Source organism: Pseudophryne corroboree, chromosome 10 (assembly GCF_028390025.1).
Source record: "Pseudophryne corroboree isolate aPseCor3 chromosome 10, aPseCor3.hap2, whole genome shotgun sequence".
NCBI classification, from domain to species: domain Eukaryota; kingdom Metazoa; phylum Chordata; class Amphibia; order Anura; family Myobatrachidae; genus Pseudophryne; species Pseudophryne corroboree.
The window spans coordinates 4314519-4332272 of NC_086453.1; the positions used below are offsets into that span (position 1 = coordinate 4314519).

The window sequence follows — 17754 nt, forward strand, 5'->3', positions numbered from 1 at the left end:
TCCCTTTCCTCTATCCCTGGGCAGATATGATCTTATAGGGACGAAAGGACTGAGGCTGAAAAGACGGTGTCTTTTTCTGCAGAGATGTGACTTAGGGTAAAAACGGCGGATTTTCCAGCAGTTGCCGTGGCCACCAGGTCCGATGGACCGACCCCAAATAACTCCTCTTCCTTTATACGGCAATACACCTTTGTGCCGTTTGGAATCTGCATCACCTGACCACTGTCGTGTCCATAACATCTTCTGGCAGATATGGACATCGCATTTACTCTTGATGCCAGAGTGCCAATATCCCTCTGTGCATCTCGCATATATAGAAATGCATCCTTTAAAATGCTCTATAGTCAATAAAATACTGTCCCTGTCAAGGGTATCAATATTTTTAGTCAGGGAATCCGACCAAGCCACCCCAGCTCTGCACATCCAGGCTGAGGCGATCGCTGGTCGCAGTATAACACCAGTATGTGTGTATATACTTTTTATGATATTTTCCAGCCTCCTGTCAGCTGGTCCTTGAGGACGGCCCTATCTATAGACGGTACCGCCACTTGTTTTGATAAGCGTGTGAGCGCCTTATCCACCCTAAGGGGTGTTTCCCAACGCGCCCTAACTTCTGGCGGGAAAGGGTATACCGCCCATAATTTTCTATCGGGGGGAACCCACGCATCATCACACACTTTATTTAATTTATCTGATTCAGGAAAAACTACGGTAGTTTTTTCACATCCCACATAATACCCTCTTTTGTGGTACTTGTAGTATCAGAAATATGAAACACCTCCTTCATTGCCTTTAACGTGTGGCCCTAATAAGGAATACGTTTGTTTATTCACCGTCGACACTGGATTCAGTGTCCCTGTCTGTGTCTGTGTCGACCGACTAAAGTAAACGGGCGTTTTAAAACCCCTGACGGTGTTTTTGAGACGTCTGGACCGGTACTAATTGTTTGTCGGCCGTCTCATGTCGTCAACCGACCTTGCAGCGTGTTGACATTATCACGTAATTCCCTAAATAAGCCATCCATTCCGGTGTCGACTCCCTAGAGAGTGACATCACCATTACAGGCAATTGCTCCGCCTCCTCACCAACATCGTCCTCATACATGTCGACACACACGTACCGACACACAGCACACACACAGGGAATGCTCTGATAGAGGACAGGACCCACTAGCCCTTTGGAGAGACAGAGGGAGAGTTTACCAGCACACACCAAAAACGCTATAATTATATAGGGACAACCTTATATAAGTGTTTTCCCTTATAGCATCTTTTTTATATATTTTTAACGCCAAATTAGTGCCCCCCCTCTCTGTTTTAACCCTGTTTCTGTAGTGCAGTGCAGGGGAGAGCCTGGGAGCCTTCCCTCCAGCCTTTCTGTGAGGGAAAATGGCGCTGTGTGCTGAGGAGATAGGCCCCGCCCCTTTTTCGGCGGCCTCGTCTCCCGCTTTTAACGGATTCTGGCAGGGGTTAAATATCTCCATATAGCCTCCGGAGGCTATATGTGAGGTATTTTTAGCCAAAATAGGTATTCATTTGCCTCCCAGGGCGCCCCCCTCCCAGCGCCCTGCACCCTCAGTGACTGCCGTGTGAAGTGTGCTGAGAGGAAAATGGCGCACAGCTGCAGTGCTGTGCGCTACCTTTAGAAGACTGAGGAGTCTTCTGCCGCCGATTCTGGACCTCTTCTTACTTCAGCATCTGCAAGGGGGCCGGCGGCAAGGCTCCGGTGACCATCCAGGCTGTACCTGTGATCGTCCCTCTGGAGCTGATGTCCAGTAGCCAAGAAGCCAATCCATCCTGCACGCAGGTGAGTTCACTTCTTCTCCCCTAAGTCCCTCGTTGCAGTGATCCTGTTGCCAGCAGGACTCACTGTAAAATAAAAAACCTAAGCTAAACTTTTCTAAGCAGCTCTTTAGGAGAGCCACCTAGATTGCACCCTTCTCGGCCGGGCACAAAAATCTAACTGGCTTGGAGGAGGGTCATAGGGGGAGGAGCCAGTGCACACCACCTGATCGGAAAGCTTTACTTTTGTGCCCTGTCTCCTGCGGAGCCGCTATTCCCCATGGTCCTTTCAGGAACCCCAGCATCCACTAGGACGATAGAGAAATATAGTATTAATGGCACTATACTGGAAACTACTGAGGAGGAAAGGGATCTAGGAGTCACTATTTCAGGTGACATAAAGGATAAATATAGTATTAATGGCACTATACTGGAAACTACTGAGGAGGAAAGGGATCTAGGAGTCACTATCTCATGTGACAAAGGATAAATATAGTATTAATGGCACTATACTGGAAACTACTGAGGAGGAAAGGGATCTAGGAGTCACTATTTCAGGTGACATAAAGGATAAAATAAGATTTTAAACCTACAGGTAAATCTTTTTCTCGTAGTCCGTAGAGGATGCTGGGGACTCCGTAAGGACCATGGGGATAGACGGGCTCTGCAGGAGACATGGGCACTTTAAGAAAGACTTTAGGTTTGGGTGTGCACTGGCTCCTCCCTCTATGCCCCTCCTCCAGACCTCAGTTAGAGAAACTGTGCCCAGAGGAGACGGACAGTACGAGGAAAGTATTTTTGTTAAACCAAGGGCAAGATTCATACCAGCCCACACCATTCACACCGTATAACTTGTGATAAACTAACCAGTTAACAGTATGAAAAAACAACATAGCATCAGTCGGAGACCGATGAAACTATAACATAACCCTTATGTAAGCAAAACTATATACAAGTCTTGCAGAAGTAGTCCGCACTAGGGACGGGCGCCCAGCATCCTCTACGGACTACGAGAAAAAGATTTACCGGTAGGTTTAAAACTTATTTTCTCTTACGTCCTAGAGGATGCTGGGGACTCCGTAAGGACCATGGGGATTATACCAAAGCTCCCAAACGGGCGGGAGAGTGCGGATGACTCTGCAGCACCGAATGAGCAAACAGGAGGTCCTCCTGAGCCAACTTATAGAACTTTGCAAAGGTGTTTGAATCCGACCAAGTAGCAGCTCGGCACAGCTGTAGTGCCGAGACCCCTCGGGCAGCCGCCCAAGACGAGCCCACCTTCCTAGTGGAATGGGCCTTGACCGATTTTGGTAACGGCAATCCAGCCGTCGCATGCGCCTGCTGAATCGTGTTACAGATCCAGCGAGCAATAGTCTGCTTTGAAGCAGGAGCGCCAACCTTATTGGCTGCATACAGGACAAACAGTGTTTCTGTTTTTCTGACTCTATCCGTTCTGGCCACGTAAATTTTCAAAGCCCTGACCACATCAAGGGACTCGGAATGCTCCAAGTCTCGCGTAGCCACAGGCACTACAAAAGGTTGGTTCATATGAAAAGATGACACCACCTTAGGCAAGAATTGAGGACGGGTCCACAATTCCGCTCTATCCATATGGAAAACCAGATAGGGGCTTTTATGAGACAAAGCCGCCAATTCCGACACTCGCCTAGCCGAAGCCAAGGCCAACAACATGACCACCTTCCAAGTGAGATATTTTAACTCCACCGTTTTAAGTGGTTCAAACCAGTGCGACTTAAGGAAACTCAAAACCACGTTAAGGTCCCAAGGCGCCACCGGAGGCACAAAAGGAGGCTGAATATGCAGTACTCCCTTCACAAAGGTCAGTACTTCTGGGAGAGAAGCCAATTGTTTTTGAAAGAAAATGGATAAGGCCGAAATCTGAACCTTAATGGAGCCTAATTTTAGGCCCAACTTCACTCCAGTTTGTAGGAAGTGAAGGAAACGGCCCAGATGGAATTGTTCCGTAGGAGCATTCCTGGCCTCACACCAAGAAACATATTTTCGCCATATACGGTGATAATGTTTTGCTGTCACGTCCTTCCTAGCCTTTATCAGAGTAGGAATGACCTCATCCGGAATACCCTTTTCCGCTAGGATCCGGCGTTCAACCGCCATGCCGTCAAACGCAGCCGCGGTAAGTCTTGGAACAGACAGGGCCCCTGTTGCAACAGGTCCTGTCTTAGAGGAAGATGCCACGAATCTTCTGTGAGCATCTCCTGCAGATCCGGATACCAGGCCCTTCGTAGCCAATCTGGAACAATGAGAATTGTCTGTACTCCTCTATTCTCAACACCTTTGGGATGAAAGGAAGAGGAGTAAACACATAGACCGACTGGAAAACCCACGGTGTCACTAGGGCGTCCACAGCTACCGCCTGAGGGTCTCTTGACCTGGCGCAATACCTCTGCAGCTTTTTGTTGAGGCGGGACGCCATCATGTCTATCTGGGGCAGTCCCCACTGACTTGCAATCTGTGCGATGACTTCCTGATGAAGTCCCCACTCTCCTGGATGCAGGTCGTGTCTGCTGAGGAAGTCTGCTTCCCAGTTGTCCACTCCCGGAATGAACACTGCTGACAGTGCGCTTACATGATTTTCCGCCCAGCGAAGAATCCTGGTGGCTTCCGCCATTGCCACTCTGCTCCTTGTGCCGCCCTGGTGGTTTACATGAGCCACTGCAGTGATGTTGTCTGACTGGATCAGAACTGGTAAGTCGCGAAGCAAGGTCTCCGCTTGACGAAGGGTGTTGTATATGGCCCTCAGCTCCAGGACGTTGATGTGAAGACAAGTCTCTTGACTTGACCAAAGACCCTGGAAGTTTCTTCCTTGTGTGACTGCTCCCCAACCTCGGAGGCTCGCGTCCGTGGTCACCAGAACCCAGTCCTGAATGCCGCACTCTGCAGCCACCACAGAAGAGATACCCTGGCCCTGGGGGACAGGGTGATCAACTGATGAATCTGTAGATGTGACCCGGACCACTTGTCCAGTAGGTCCCATTGGAAGGTCCTCGCATGGAACCTGCCGAATGGAATGGCCTCGTAAGATGCCACCATCTTTCCCAGGACTCGAGTGCAGTGATGCACTGACACCTGTTTTGGTTTCAATAGGTTCCTGACCAGAGTCATGAGTTCCTGAGCCTTTTCCATCGGAAGATAAACGCTTTTCTGGTCCGTATCCAGAATCATGCCCAAGAAGGTCAGACGAGTCGTAGGAACCAACTGCGACTTCGGGATATTGAGAATCCAGCCGTGTTGCTGTAACACCTTCAGTGAAAGTGACACGCTGTTCAGTAACTGCTCTCGTGATCTCGCTTTTATGAGGAGATCGTCCAAGTATGGGATAATTGTGACACCCTGCTTGCGCAGGAGCACCATCATTTCCACCATTACCTTGGTGAAAATCCTCGGGGCTGTGGAAAGCCCAAACGGCAACGTCTGAAATTGGTAATGACAATCCTGTACCGCAAATCTCAGGTACGCCTGATGAGGTGGATATATGGGAGCATGAAGGTATGCATCCTTTATGTCTAGAGATGCCATAAAATCCCCCCCTTCCAAGCTGGCGATGATCGCCCTGAGCGATTCCATCTTGAACTTGAACCTTTTCAAGTATAAGTTCAGGGATTTTAAATTTAAAATGGGTCTGACCGAACCGTCCGGTTTCGGGAATACGAACAGGGTTGAGTAATATCCCCTCCCTTGTTGAAGTAGGGGAACCTTGACCACCACCTGTTGAAGATACAATTTGTGAATTGCATTTAACACTATCTCCCTTTCTTGGGGAGAAGTCGGCAGGGCCGATTTGAAAAACCGGCGAGGAGGCACCTCTTCGAATTCCAGCTTGTAACCTTGAGAAACAATTTCTATTGCCCAGGGATCCACCTGTGAGTGAACCCAGATGTGGCTGAAAATTCGAAGACGTGCCCCCACTGGGGCGGACTCCCTTAGTGGAGCCCCAGCGTCATGCGGTGGATTTTGTAGAGGCCGGGGAGGACTTCTGTTCCTGGTAACTAGCTGTGTTGTGCAGCTTTTTCCCTCTGCCCTTACCTCTGGCAAGAAAGGACGCACCTCGTACTCTCTTGTTTCTTTGTGACCGAAAGGACTGCATTTGATAATGTGGCGCTTTCTTAGGCTGTGAGGGAATATAAGGCAAAAAATTTGATTTACCAGCTGTAGCTGTGGAGACCAGGTCCGAGAGACCTTCCCCAAACAATTGCTCACCCCTGTAAGGTAAAACCTCCATATGCCTCTTTGAGTCGGCATCACCTGTCCATTGCCGGGTCCATAGGACTCGTCTAGCAGAAATCGACATAACATTGATTCTAGAACCCAGTAGACCAATGTCTCTTTGAGCATCTCTCATATATAAGACAGCATCTTTTATATGTCCTAGGGTCAATAAGATGGTATCCTTATCCAGGGTTTCAATTTCCGCTGATAAGGTATCTCTCCACGCTGCTACAGCGCTACAAACCTAAGCCGACGCAATAGCCGGTCTGAGTAAGGTACCTGAATGTTTGTAAACGGACTTCAAGGTAACCTCCTGCTTGCGATCAGCAGGATCCCTGAGGGTAGCCGTATCTTGGGATGGCAGCGCTACCTTTTTGGATAGGCGTGTCAACGCTTTGTCCACCTTAGGGGAGGATTCCCACCGTATCCTGTCCATTGGCGGAAAAGGATACGCCATAAGAATCCTTTTGGGAATCTGCACTTTTTTGTCTGGAGATTCCCAAGCTTTTTCACATAACTCGTTCCGCTCATGTGAGGGGGGAAAGGTTACCTCATGTTTCTTTCCCTTATACATGTGTACCCTCGTGTCAGGGACAGGGGGTTCCTCTGTGATATGCAAAACATCTTTTATTGCAATAATCATATATCGAATACATTTAGCCAATTTTGGCTGTAACTTTACATCATCGTAGTCGACACTGGAGTCAGAATCCGTGTCGGTATCTGTGTCTACTATTTGGGATAGTGGGCGCTTTTGAGACCCCGAAGGTCCCTGCGACATAGGGACAGACATGGGTTGACTCCCTGGCTGTTTCCTAGCTTCAGCTTTGTCTAATCTTTTGTGCAATAAATTTACATTAGCACTTAAAACATTCCACATATCCAGCCAGTCAGGTGTCGGCGTTGTCGACGGAGACACCACTTTCATTTGCTCCCCCTCCTCCCTAGGAGAGCCTTCTACCTCAGACATGTCGACACACGCGTACCGACACACCACACACTCAGGGAATCCTCTTATCTGAAGATAGTTCCCCCACAAGGCCCTTTGGAGAGACAGAGAGAGAGTATGCCAGCACACACCCAGCACTATATGACCCAGGAAAAAACCACACACAATATGTTTACCTAGATAGCGCTGTATGTATTTTGCGCCAAATATGTGCCCCCCCCCCTTCTTTAAAACCTTCTTTCACCGTGGATAAGCAGGGGAGAGTCCGGGGAGCTTCCTCTCAGCGCTGTGCTGTGGAGAAAATGGCGCTGGTGAGTGCTGAGGAAGAAGCCCCGCCCCCTCAGCGGCGGCCTTCTGTCCCACTAAAATATCCAAAAAACCTGGCTGGGGCTCTTTATATATACAGTGCCCAGCTGTATATATATATATATATATATATATACTTTTTGCCAGAAAATGAGGTTTATTGCTGCCCTCAGTGAAGATCTGAAGTCTTCTGCCGCCTCTGAAGTCTTCTTTTCTTCTCATACTCACCCGGCTTCTATCTTCCGGCTCTGCAAGGAGGACGGCGGCGCGGCTCTGGGACGGACGGCGAGGGTGAGACCTGCGTACCGATTCCTCTGGAGCTAATGGTGTCCAGTAGCCTAAGAAGCAGAGCCTATCATTTAAGTAGGTCTGCTCCTCTCTCCTCAGTCCCACGATGCAGGGAGCCTGTTGCCAGCAGTGCTCCCTGAAAATAAAAAACCTAACAAAAGTCTTTTTCAGAGATACTCAGGAGAGCTCCCCTGTAATGCACCCTATCTCCTCTGGGCACAGGCTCTAACTGAGGTCTGGAGGAGGGGCATAGAGGGAGGAGCCAGTGCACACCCATCTAAAGTCTTTTAGAGTGCCCATGTCTCCTGCGGAGCCCGTCTATACCCCATGGTCCTTACGGAGTCCCCAGCATCCTCTAGGACGTAAGAGAAAAGTGGTATAACCTCCCATCAGAGGTGGTAGAGGCTAAGACAGTAGAGCAATGTAACATGCTTGGGATAGACAAGAACTAAGTATCAAAAAGGGTTGAGATTACCTAAAGGATAAAAAAGGGGCAGACTAGATGGGCCGCGTGGTTCTGCCGTCACATTCTAGGTTTCTCTGCTCTCCCCTATCAGTGCTCAGTACGGAGCAATCAGCGGATCTATACATTACTCGTCACATTCTAGGTTTCTCTGCTCTCCCCTATCAGTGCTCAGGACGGAGCAATCAGCAGATCTATACATTACTCGTCACATTCTAGGTTTCTCTGCTCTCCCCTATCAGTGCTCAGGACGGAGCAATCAGCAGATCTATACATTACTCGTCACATTCTAGGTTTCTCTGTTCTCCCCTATCAGTGCTCAGTACGGAGCAATCAGCGGATCTATACATTACTCGTCACATTCTAGGTTTCTCTGCTCTCCCCTATCAGTGCTCAGGACGGAGCAATCAGCAGATCTATACATTACTCGTCACATTCTTGGTTTCTCTGCTCTCCCCTATCAGTGCTCAGGACGGAGCAATCAGCAGATCTATACATTACTCGTCACATTCTAGGTTTCTCTGCTCTCCCCTATCAGTGCTCAGAACGGAGCAATCAGCGGATCTATACATTACTCGTCACATTCTAGGTTTCTCTGCTCTCCCCTATCAGTGCTCAGGACGGAGCAATCAGCAGATCTATACATTACTCGTCACATTCTAGGTTTCTCTGCTCTCCCCTATCAGTGCTCAGAACGGAGCAATCAGCGGATCTATACATTACTCGTCACATTCTAGGTTTCTCTGCTCTCCCCTATCAGTGCTCAGGACGGAGCAATCAGCGGATCTATACATTACTCGTCACATTCTAGGTTTCTCTGCTCTCCCCTATCAGTGCTCAGGACGGAGCAATCAGCAGATCTATACATTACTCGTCACATTCTAGGTTTCTCTGCTCTCCCCTATCAGTGCTCAGGACGGAGCAATCAGCAGATCTATACATTACTCGTCACATTCTAGGTTTCTCTGCTCTCCCCTATCAGTGCTCAGGACGGAGCAATCAGCAGATCTATACATTACTCGTCACATTCTAGGTTTCTCTGCTCTCCCCTATCAGTGCTCAGGACGGAGCAATCAGCAGATCTATACATTACTCGTCACATTCTAGGTTTCTCTGCTCTCCCCTATCAGTGCTCAGGACGGAGCAATCAGCAGGTAACATTACTCGTCACATTCTAGGTTTCTCTGTTCTCCCCTATCAGTGCTCAGGACGGAGAAATCAGCAGATCTATACATCACTCGTCACATTCTAGGTTTCTCTGTTCTCCCCTATCAGTGCTCAGGACGGAGAAATCGGCAGATCTATACATCACTCGTCACATTCTAGGTTTCTCTGCTCTCCCCTATCAGTGCTCAGGACGGAGCAATCAGCGGATCTATACATTACTCGTCACATTCTAGGTTTCTCTGCTCTCCCCTATCAGTGCTCAGGACGGAGCAATCAGCAGATCTATACATTACTCGTCACATTCTAGGTTTCTCTGCTCTCCCCTATCAGTGCTCAGGACGGAGCAATCAGCAGATCTATACATTACTCGTCACATTCTAGGTTTCTCTGCTCTCCCCTATCAGTGCTCAGGACGGAGCAATCAGCAGATCTATACATTACTCGTCACATTCTAGGTTTCTCTGCTCTCCCCTATCAGTGCTCAGGACGGAGCAATCAGCGGATCTATACATTACTCGTCACATTCTAGGTTTCTCTGCTCTCCCCTATCAGTGCTCAGGACGGAGCAATCAGCGGATCTATACATTACTCGTCACATTCTAGGTTTCTCTGCTCTCCCCTATCAGTGCTCAGGACGGAGCAATCAGCGGATCTATACATTACTCGTCACATTCTAGGTTTCTCTACTCTCCCCTATCAGTGCTCAGGACGGAGCAATCAGCGGATCTATACATTACTCGTCACATTCTAGGTTTCTCTGCTCTCCCCTATCAGTGCTCAGGACGGAGCAATCAGTGGATCTATACATTACTCGTCACATTCTAGGTTTCTCTGCTCTCCCCTATCAGTGCTCAGGACGGAGCAATCAGCAGATCTATACATTACTCGTCACATTCTAGGTTTCTCTGCTCTCCCCTATCAGTGCTCAGGACAGAGCAATCAGCAGATCTATACATTACTCGTCACATTCTAGGTTTCTCTGCTCTCCCCTATCAGTGCTCAGGACGGAGCAATCAGCGGATCTATACATCACTCTTACAGCTGTAACTGAGCCTCAGCCAACCCTGAGTGCAGCACCAGCAATAACTCCTGGGACACGTCTGACAGGCACAAGTGTTATTTACATGACTGGACAATATGGACAAGACAATCAATAACAGCCCAGCTCCACGTGACTCCCCCAGGTCTGTCTCATAGAGTCTCTCTCTGTCTAGGAACACCTTAGTCACGTCTGGAGCTGCTGACTCTATGGTTATAATGTCAGTATATTATTATCCCTCACACGTGTCCTTCCATTCATTCCGTAACAGGCCTACTGCACATTTTAATGGATCTGAAATACAATATATATATATATATATATATATAGCGACAGAAGGGAAAAATGTGCCATATGACAGAGCTCACCTTATGTCACAGTCCCTGTAACAGTAATTATAATAATATGAGAATAATGAATAGAATCCTGCGCGCGGATTAATAGGGCGGCACTGTTACCGTGTTCCGCAGACAGCCTGTCACATTCTCTGCAGGCCAGTAAATCAAAGCCCCTCATAACCCCCCAGCCAGGAGGACACTGTGTCACTGCACCATAGGTGGGCACTCCTGGCCAGCGTATTAGGTCTCATGCCCACTAGCACCAATTACGTACGCCTTACTAGCGATAGACACCGTGCCCGCTCTCTGGGCTACATCCTGTTCTATAGATATGACTGCATTGTGCATGCCTGCTAATACAGCGTGTCCCTGGTCTCAGACTGGCCGAGCAGACGTGAGGGGCACCTGGGGAGAGCAGCGGTCACAATAAGCCCTACCCCCGCTCAGCAGATGCACCGCTGATACCTCAGGAGGTTCCCATCCATACACCTGCACCAGGCAGACATCACCAGGGCCTCAGCTCAGCGAGTTACCTCTATGAGGCGCCAGGATATTAGTCACAGAGAACCTTTGCCCAACCGTTCCAGTAGCACTCCGTACCGAGCTGCCCCATGGAGGGGTGGGGGGTAGGGGTAGATTTACTTAAGATTCTAAATATTACCCAGCCCTGTAACAGGGCGTCACTGCGCTTCACCCACCCCCTAGGGGGTCAGGTGGGTGGGACACACTGCTTCTGCCCACTAGCTGCTGCTCAGGGGGTCTCACAGACGTTCCAAGCAGCCGCACAGGGGAGAAGACACAGTGGAGGGCGTGAGGTGGAGGGGGGGGCGGCATGCGGCCGAGGGCAGGCATGGCTGGTACCACGACCAGGCCATCCCGCCCTCTGCGGCTGCAAACCCCTCATTATGGCCCTGGTGTCGCCTATAGCAACCAATAACATTGTATTATTTTCTAGCATGCAATAGAGGAATTATAGCTAGAATCTGATTGGTTGCTATGGACAACACCAACACTTTTCATTTTAAGAAGCTTTAGTAAATCTACACCTTAATTATCATCTATTAAAAAAAAACAGACATTTCTGCAAAGATCCTATTTATATGGAATGAAGATTCCCCATCGATCGGCCCACCCACTTTGCTACACCCTGCCCTCTCTTACGCCCCCAATACACCCTCTGGCTGCCTTCCCTTACACCCCAGCTACACACACTGGCTGCCTTCCCTTACTCCCCAGCTACACCCACAGGCTGCCTTCCCTTACTCCCCAGCTACACCCACTGGCTGCCTTCCCTTACACCCCAGCTACACCCACTGGCTGCCTTCCCTTACTCCCCAGCTACACACACTGGCTGCCTTCCCTTACACCCCAGCTACACCCACTGGCTGCCTTCCCTTACTCCCCAGCTACACCCACTGGCTGCCTTCCCTTACTCCCCAGCTACACCCACTGGCTGCCTTCCCTTACACCCCAGCTACACCCACTGGCTGCCTTCCCTTACTCCCCAGCTACACACACAGGCTGCCTTCCCTTACACCCCAGCTGCACACACTGGCTGCCTTCCCTTACTCCCCAGCTGCACCCACTGGCTGCCTTCCCTTACTCCCCAGCTACACCCACTGGCTGCCTTCCCTTACACCCCAGCTACACCCACTGGCTGCCTTCCCTTACACCCCAGCTACACCCACTGGCTGCCTTCCCTTACTCCCCAGCTACACACACTGGCTGCCTTCCCTTACACCCCAGCTACACACACTGGCTGCCTTCCCTTACTCCCCAGCTACACCCACTGGCTGCCTTCCCTTACTCCCCAGCTACACACACTGGCTGCCTTCCCTTACACCCCAGCTACACCCACTGGCTGCCTTCCCTTACTCCCCAGCTACACACACTGGCTGCCTTCCCTTACACCCCAGCTACACCCACTGGCTGCCTTCCCTTACTCCCCAGCTACACACACTGGCTGCCTTCCCTTACACCCCAGCTACACCCACTGGCTGCCTTCCCTTACTCCCCAGCTACACCCTCTGGCTGCCTTCCCTTACACCCCAGCTACACCCACTGGCTGCCTTCCCTTACTCCCCAGCTACACCCACTGGCTGCCTTCCCTTACTCCCCAGCTACACACACAGGCTGCCTTCCCTTACTCCCCAGCTACACCCACTGGCTGCCTTCCTTTTCACCACAGCTACACCCACTGGCTGCCTTCCCTTACTCCCCAGCTACACACACGGGCTGCCTTCCCTTATTCCCCAGCTACACCCACTGGCTGCCTTCCCTTACTCCCCCGATACACACACTGGCTGCCTTCCCTTACACCCCAGCTACACCCACTGACTGCCTTCCCTTACGCCCCCGATACACACACTGGGTGCCTTCCCTTACACCCCAGCTACACCCACTGGCTGCACTCCCTTTGCTGTATCATTTCTCCTCTCACTTTGTGTTATTCTAGAAGTTTTTGTAACTGGCTTTCCATAAACTTGCTAAATCCCAGGAATAGCAGACTGTAATTGCCAGGCTGCTCTCAGGTTACCCCACTGTGTGTGGTTTTGGAAACACCAACTCACAACATTACTGCAATCACTAAAGCACGTTGGGATACACTATAAAGCATCGAACTCTCAATATAATACACAAGTGATGCTAGTATACGGTACATAAACGCATGTAAATATCTGTATAAATGGTGTGTAATGACATCATAGCTTATAATATCTGTGTTCTGATGTCATCACTTCAGCGTACTGTAAATTATCATGGATATTAGCAGTCACCTGGGATTTCTGATTTGTGTTTAAGTTAAATATGGTCATGGGGTGACTTCTAATGTCCATGAACTTTACACAAGGGAGTGCGCGATCCTATAGACACAGCAATGAGGTTGTAATTAGTTGTTACAGGAACACAGCGGCTCAGGACAGACAGGCCTAGCAATCAGAAGAAAAGCCCGTTCACTCCGCTCCAACAAAAAACACATCGTCCATAGTGTATCCATATCTCTGCCACCAACCATTATCCTGTACCCAGCACACGTCCACAGGACAGAAGGGTCACTGGATGAGCAATGGAGGGCCGCATTTTACTATCACACCCCTGGGCCCAACGTTTCTTATCAAGATATTCAGCAAAAATATGAAATTAAGTAAGTCACGCTGACCTGTCATCCTTAGGATCAGTTATATACCGGGCAGGGTTGAGCTTGCGTCTGTCCACAGATTTCACGTTTGGCAGCCACCAGCTCTGGTTTTACCTATCACATTCACCATAACATAATTTGATTTAGGCCGGGACCCCCTACCAGTGGCACCCCTGCAAGTGCCTCGCAGCACCCTGTCTGGGTACAACTGGCTCATTCTACAAAGCGTGTATCACCGCACGGACACTGACAAGATGGCGGTAACCGTTCAGGAGAATGCAGCGAGAGACTGGCCACAGAGAACGTCATTACTGTTCTCATGCTCCAAATGCAGAACTTCCATCATTTGTCCCCTAGTTGGGAAATGATGGAAGTAACTAGGGGACGGATGACGGGAGACATCATGTTAATGGTGGTCATTCAGCTTCCTGATCACAAATAGTAAGGTATAGCGATCCACAAACGCACTGGACTTAAAGTTCTTCATTGAAGGTGGATTTTTACAGCCACATAAATGTATGAAATGAGATGGATCCCAGTACGCAGAAATGCAGCCAGATATCACACGTTCAGTAGCCTCGGACGCACGGATCTTTGCACGCAGCGTTGCGGACATTTTCACGCCACTGCAACAGCACTTAAGGGCCTAGAACACGCACAAACGCATTTCCAACCCCGGATTAGGCCCATAATACATTTGCTACTACATGACACGGAAAGCGTTCCTACCACAAGGAACAAAACCCATCACTGTAATCCCAGTCATACAGCAGCGGTGTGATCAACAAAACCAAACTCTAATGGGCCCACATACATCTCACTATATCCTTCTCTCTCTGCCAGCGGCTGATCAGGAACTGCGTCCTGCAGCATCAGTACGAGAAGATACCCAGAAAAATGGACGCAAGTGTCTCCACCTCACACAGAGGATGAGGCCCTTCACCCCGGCTACAGCAGCCAGAGAAGAGGTCATTTCTCTAACAAGAGGGCCACAACACGTCACACGAAAGGGCCTGCGCACAATAAATGTACAGAAATAGAATGCCGGACAAGTGTTGGTCTGCGGTGCACAGGGCCAAGGGTGCTCAATGGTAGAAAGTCACCACTTGTCAAGGAGGACTGCAATACAGATCATTCTCCAGATGTAACATCTCCTCTTTGTGTGGTCACAATGTCTTGAAGTGCTGAGAATTCCAGCCCCCTGAATGCAGCCCCTCTGCACCCAGTATCTCAGCGTGCAGCCCCCACTGCACCCGTCCACCTGCATCTCAGCATGAAGTCCCCAATCCTGCACCCACCCTGGAACCCCATCATAAAGTTCCCTCTACACACCAGCATCTATGCGTGCAGCCCCCCACTGCAATCGCCCCCCTTCATCTCAGCAGGAAGTCCCTCAGCCCCCTTGCCTGCAGACCCTCCAGACTGAGACAGAAATAAAGTTTCCATGGCAGGCTGCACCCTTTCACCTCCCCCTAAGTGCCCCCAGGAGATGCGGGGATCCTTGGTGATTCTCCTAGTCAGTCCCTTCAGAAGAGATGCCATGACAGGTCCTTCCCCCTCCTGGAGGTGGCCCCAGCTTGTCCCCCCCCTGAGGTGCCCCCAGGCAGTCCTTACAGGAGCTGCCCCTCTAATTGGTGATGCCCCCGGCCCATCCATCCCGGAGCTACTCCTCACCTGATGATGCCCCCAGCGAGTCTTCCCAGCCAGTTCCCCCACAAAGTTGCGCCCCACTTGGTGATGCCCCCAGCCAGTCCTCCCAGGAGATGGCAACCCAGACCAGTCCTCCCGCTTGGTGATGCCCCCAGCCAGTCCCACCAGGAACTGCCCCCTTAATTGGTGATGCCCCCGGCCTGTCCATCCTGGAGATACACTTCACCAGATAATGCCCCTGGAAAGCCCCCCCTCTCAGAACTGCCCCCCTAATTGGTGATGCCCCCGGTCTGTCCATCCCGGAGCTAACCCTCACCTGATGATGCCCCCGGACAGTCACCCCTCCCAGAACTGCCCCCCTAATTGGTGATGCTCCCGGCCTGTCTTCCCCCGGAGTTGCCCCCCAATTGGTGATGCCCCAGGGCCAGACCCTACTCCTGGAACTGCCCCCCACTTGGTGATGCCCTCAGCCAACCCCCTCCTAGAGGTGCCCCCCAGTCTGTCCCCCCAGGTGCTGGTCCCCCACTTGGTGATGCCCACAGCCTGCCCCCCTCAGGGTCTGCCCCCACCTGTTGATGCCCCAAGCCTGCCCCCCCTCAGGAGCTGCCCCCCACTTGGTGATGCCACAAGCCTGCCCCCCTCAGGATCTGCCCCCACCTGGTGATGCCCCCAGTCTGCCCCCCACTTGATAATGCCCCCAGCCTGCCCCCCTCAGGAGGTGCCCCCCACTTGGTTATGCCCCCAGCCTGCCCCCCCCCACAGGAGCTGCCCCCAGCATGCCCCCCACTTGGTTATGCCCCCAGCCTGCCCCCCCACAGGAGCTGCCCCCAGCATGCCCCCCTCAGGAGCTGCCCCCCACTTGGTGATGCCCCCAGCCTGCCCCCCCACAGGAGCTGCCCCCAGCATGCCCCCCTCAGGAGCTGCCCCCAGCCTGCCCCCCTCCGCCTCTCCCACATTCTCAGACAGTTTTATTAAAAATGTCAGACAAAAGAAAAACAAACATGGCAGCAGCAGCGGCGGCGGCAGAGGACGGAGATCACCCCGAGCCGCCGCCATGTTCTGCAGATCTCCAGCACATAGACTGGGGGGCGAGGCCGGGCAACCGGAGCCCCCCCGCATCCCCCGCCGCACCGACCCCCACACCCGCTGCTCCCCGCCCCGGACACTGACACGAGCCGCCCTCCTCCCGTCCCCGGTGCCCCCCTCCCCCCGGTACCGGACAGCCCGGATACCCCGGCGGCGGCAGCAGCAGCAGCGCGGGAAGAGGCCGGGATACAGACCTGATGTGTGGCCGGACATAGACACCAGGGCCGGCGGCGGCCTGACGGGGGCTCCGGTTGCTGGGCGGGTTCCGGGTCGCCGCGGATCACTTCTGGGTTCTGCTCCGTGCCCACAATTCACCCAACTCACACGGTGCACGGAGATTCCACGGAGGAGCCCCCCTTCTCTCAGCAGCGCTCAGCAGCCCTCCCCCCCGTCCCCAAATATCCTCCCCCTGCTCCCCCTCCCAGCCTCCCCCCGCCCGGCGATCCCTCCATGTTCCCTCATCACAGGGCTGCTCCTATAGACTCTATATACCCTATATACTGTATATACACTGTATACTGTACCCTATATACTAACAATACCCCTCCCCCAGCCTGGCTATCCCTCCATGTTCCCTCATCACAGGGCAGCTCCTATACACTCTATATACTGGATATACCCTATATACTGTACCCTATATAGTAATAATACACCCCCCTCCCAGCCTGGCTATCCCTCCATGTTCCCTCATCACAGGGCTGCTCCTATAGACTCTATATACCCTATATACTGTATATACCCTGTATACTGTACCCTATATACTAACAATACCCCTCCCCCAGCCTGGCTATCCCTCCATGTTCCCTCATCACAGGGCTGCTCCTATAGACTCTATATACCCTATATACTGTATATACCCTGTATACTGTACCCTATATACTAACAATACCCCTCCCCCAGCCTGGCTATCCCTCCATGTTCCCTCATCACAGGGCAGCTCCTATACACTCTATATACCCTATATACTGGATATACCCTATATACTGTACCCTATATAGTAATAATACACCCCCCTCCCAGCCTGGCTATCCCTCCATGTTCCCTCATCACAGGGCAGCTCCTATAGACTCTATATACCCTATATACTGTATATACCCTGTATACTGTACCCTATATACTAACAATACCCCTCCCCCAGCCTGGCTATCCCTCCATGTTCCCTCATCACAGGGCTGCCCCTATATACTCTATATACCCTATATACTCCATATGCTGTACCCTATATACTAATAATACACCCCCCTCCCAGCCTGGCTATCCCTCCATGTTCCCTCATCACAGGGCTGCTCCTATAGACTCT

General features: G+C 51.2%; 2 protein-coding genes across 8 annotated transcripts in view; one reads left to right on the top strand and one right to left on the bottom strand.

The window, feature by feature from the left end:
• ZNF362 (zinc finger protein 362) overlaps window positions 1–16838 on the bottom strand; it is a 92692-nt gene extending 75854 nt beyond the window's left edge. For 4 of the 6 annotated variants that reach the window (XM_063942036.1, XM_063942035.1, XM_063942034.1 and 1 more), the window contains exon 1: window positions 16649–16838. The gene's annotated coding sequence lies outside the window, so the exon portion shown is untranslated. Of the gene's footprint in view, window positions 1–13739; window positions 14000–15392; window positions 15415–16648 lie in introns of those variants that run through there. The other 2 variants (XM_063942032.1, XM_063942031.1) reach the window with 2 other exon arrangements.
• Window positions 1–17754, top strand: part of ERMAP (erythroblast membrane associated protein (Scianna blood group)) — a 633995-nt gene that overhangs the window by 340079 nt on the left and 276162 nt on the right. The gene's annotated exons all lie outside the window — the stretch shown is intronic.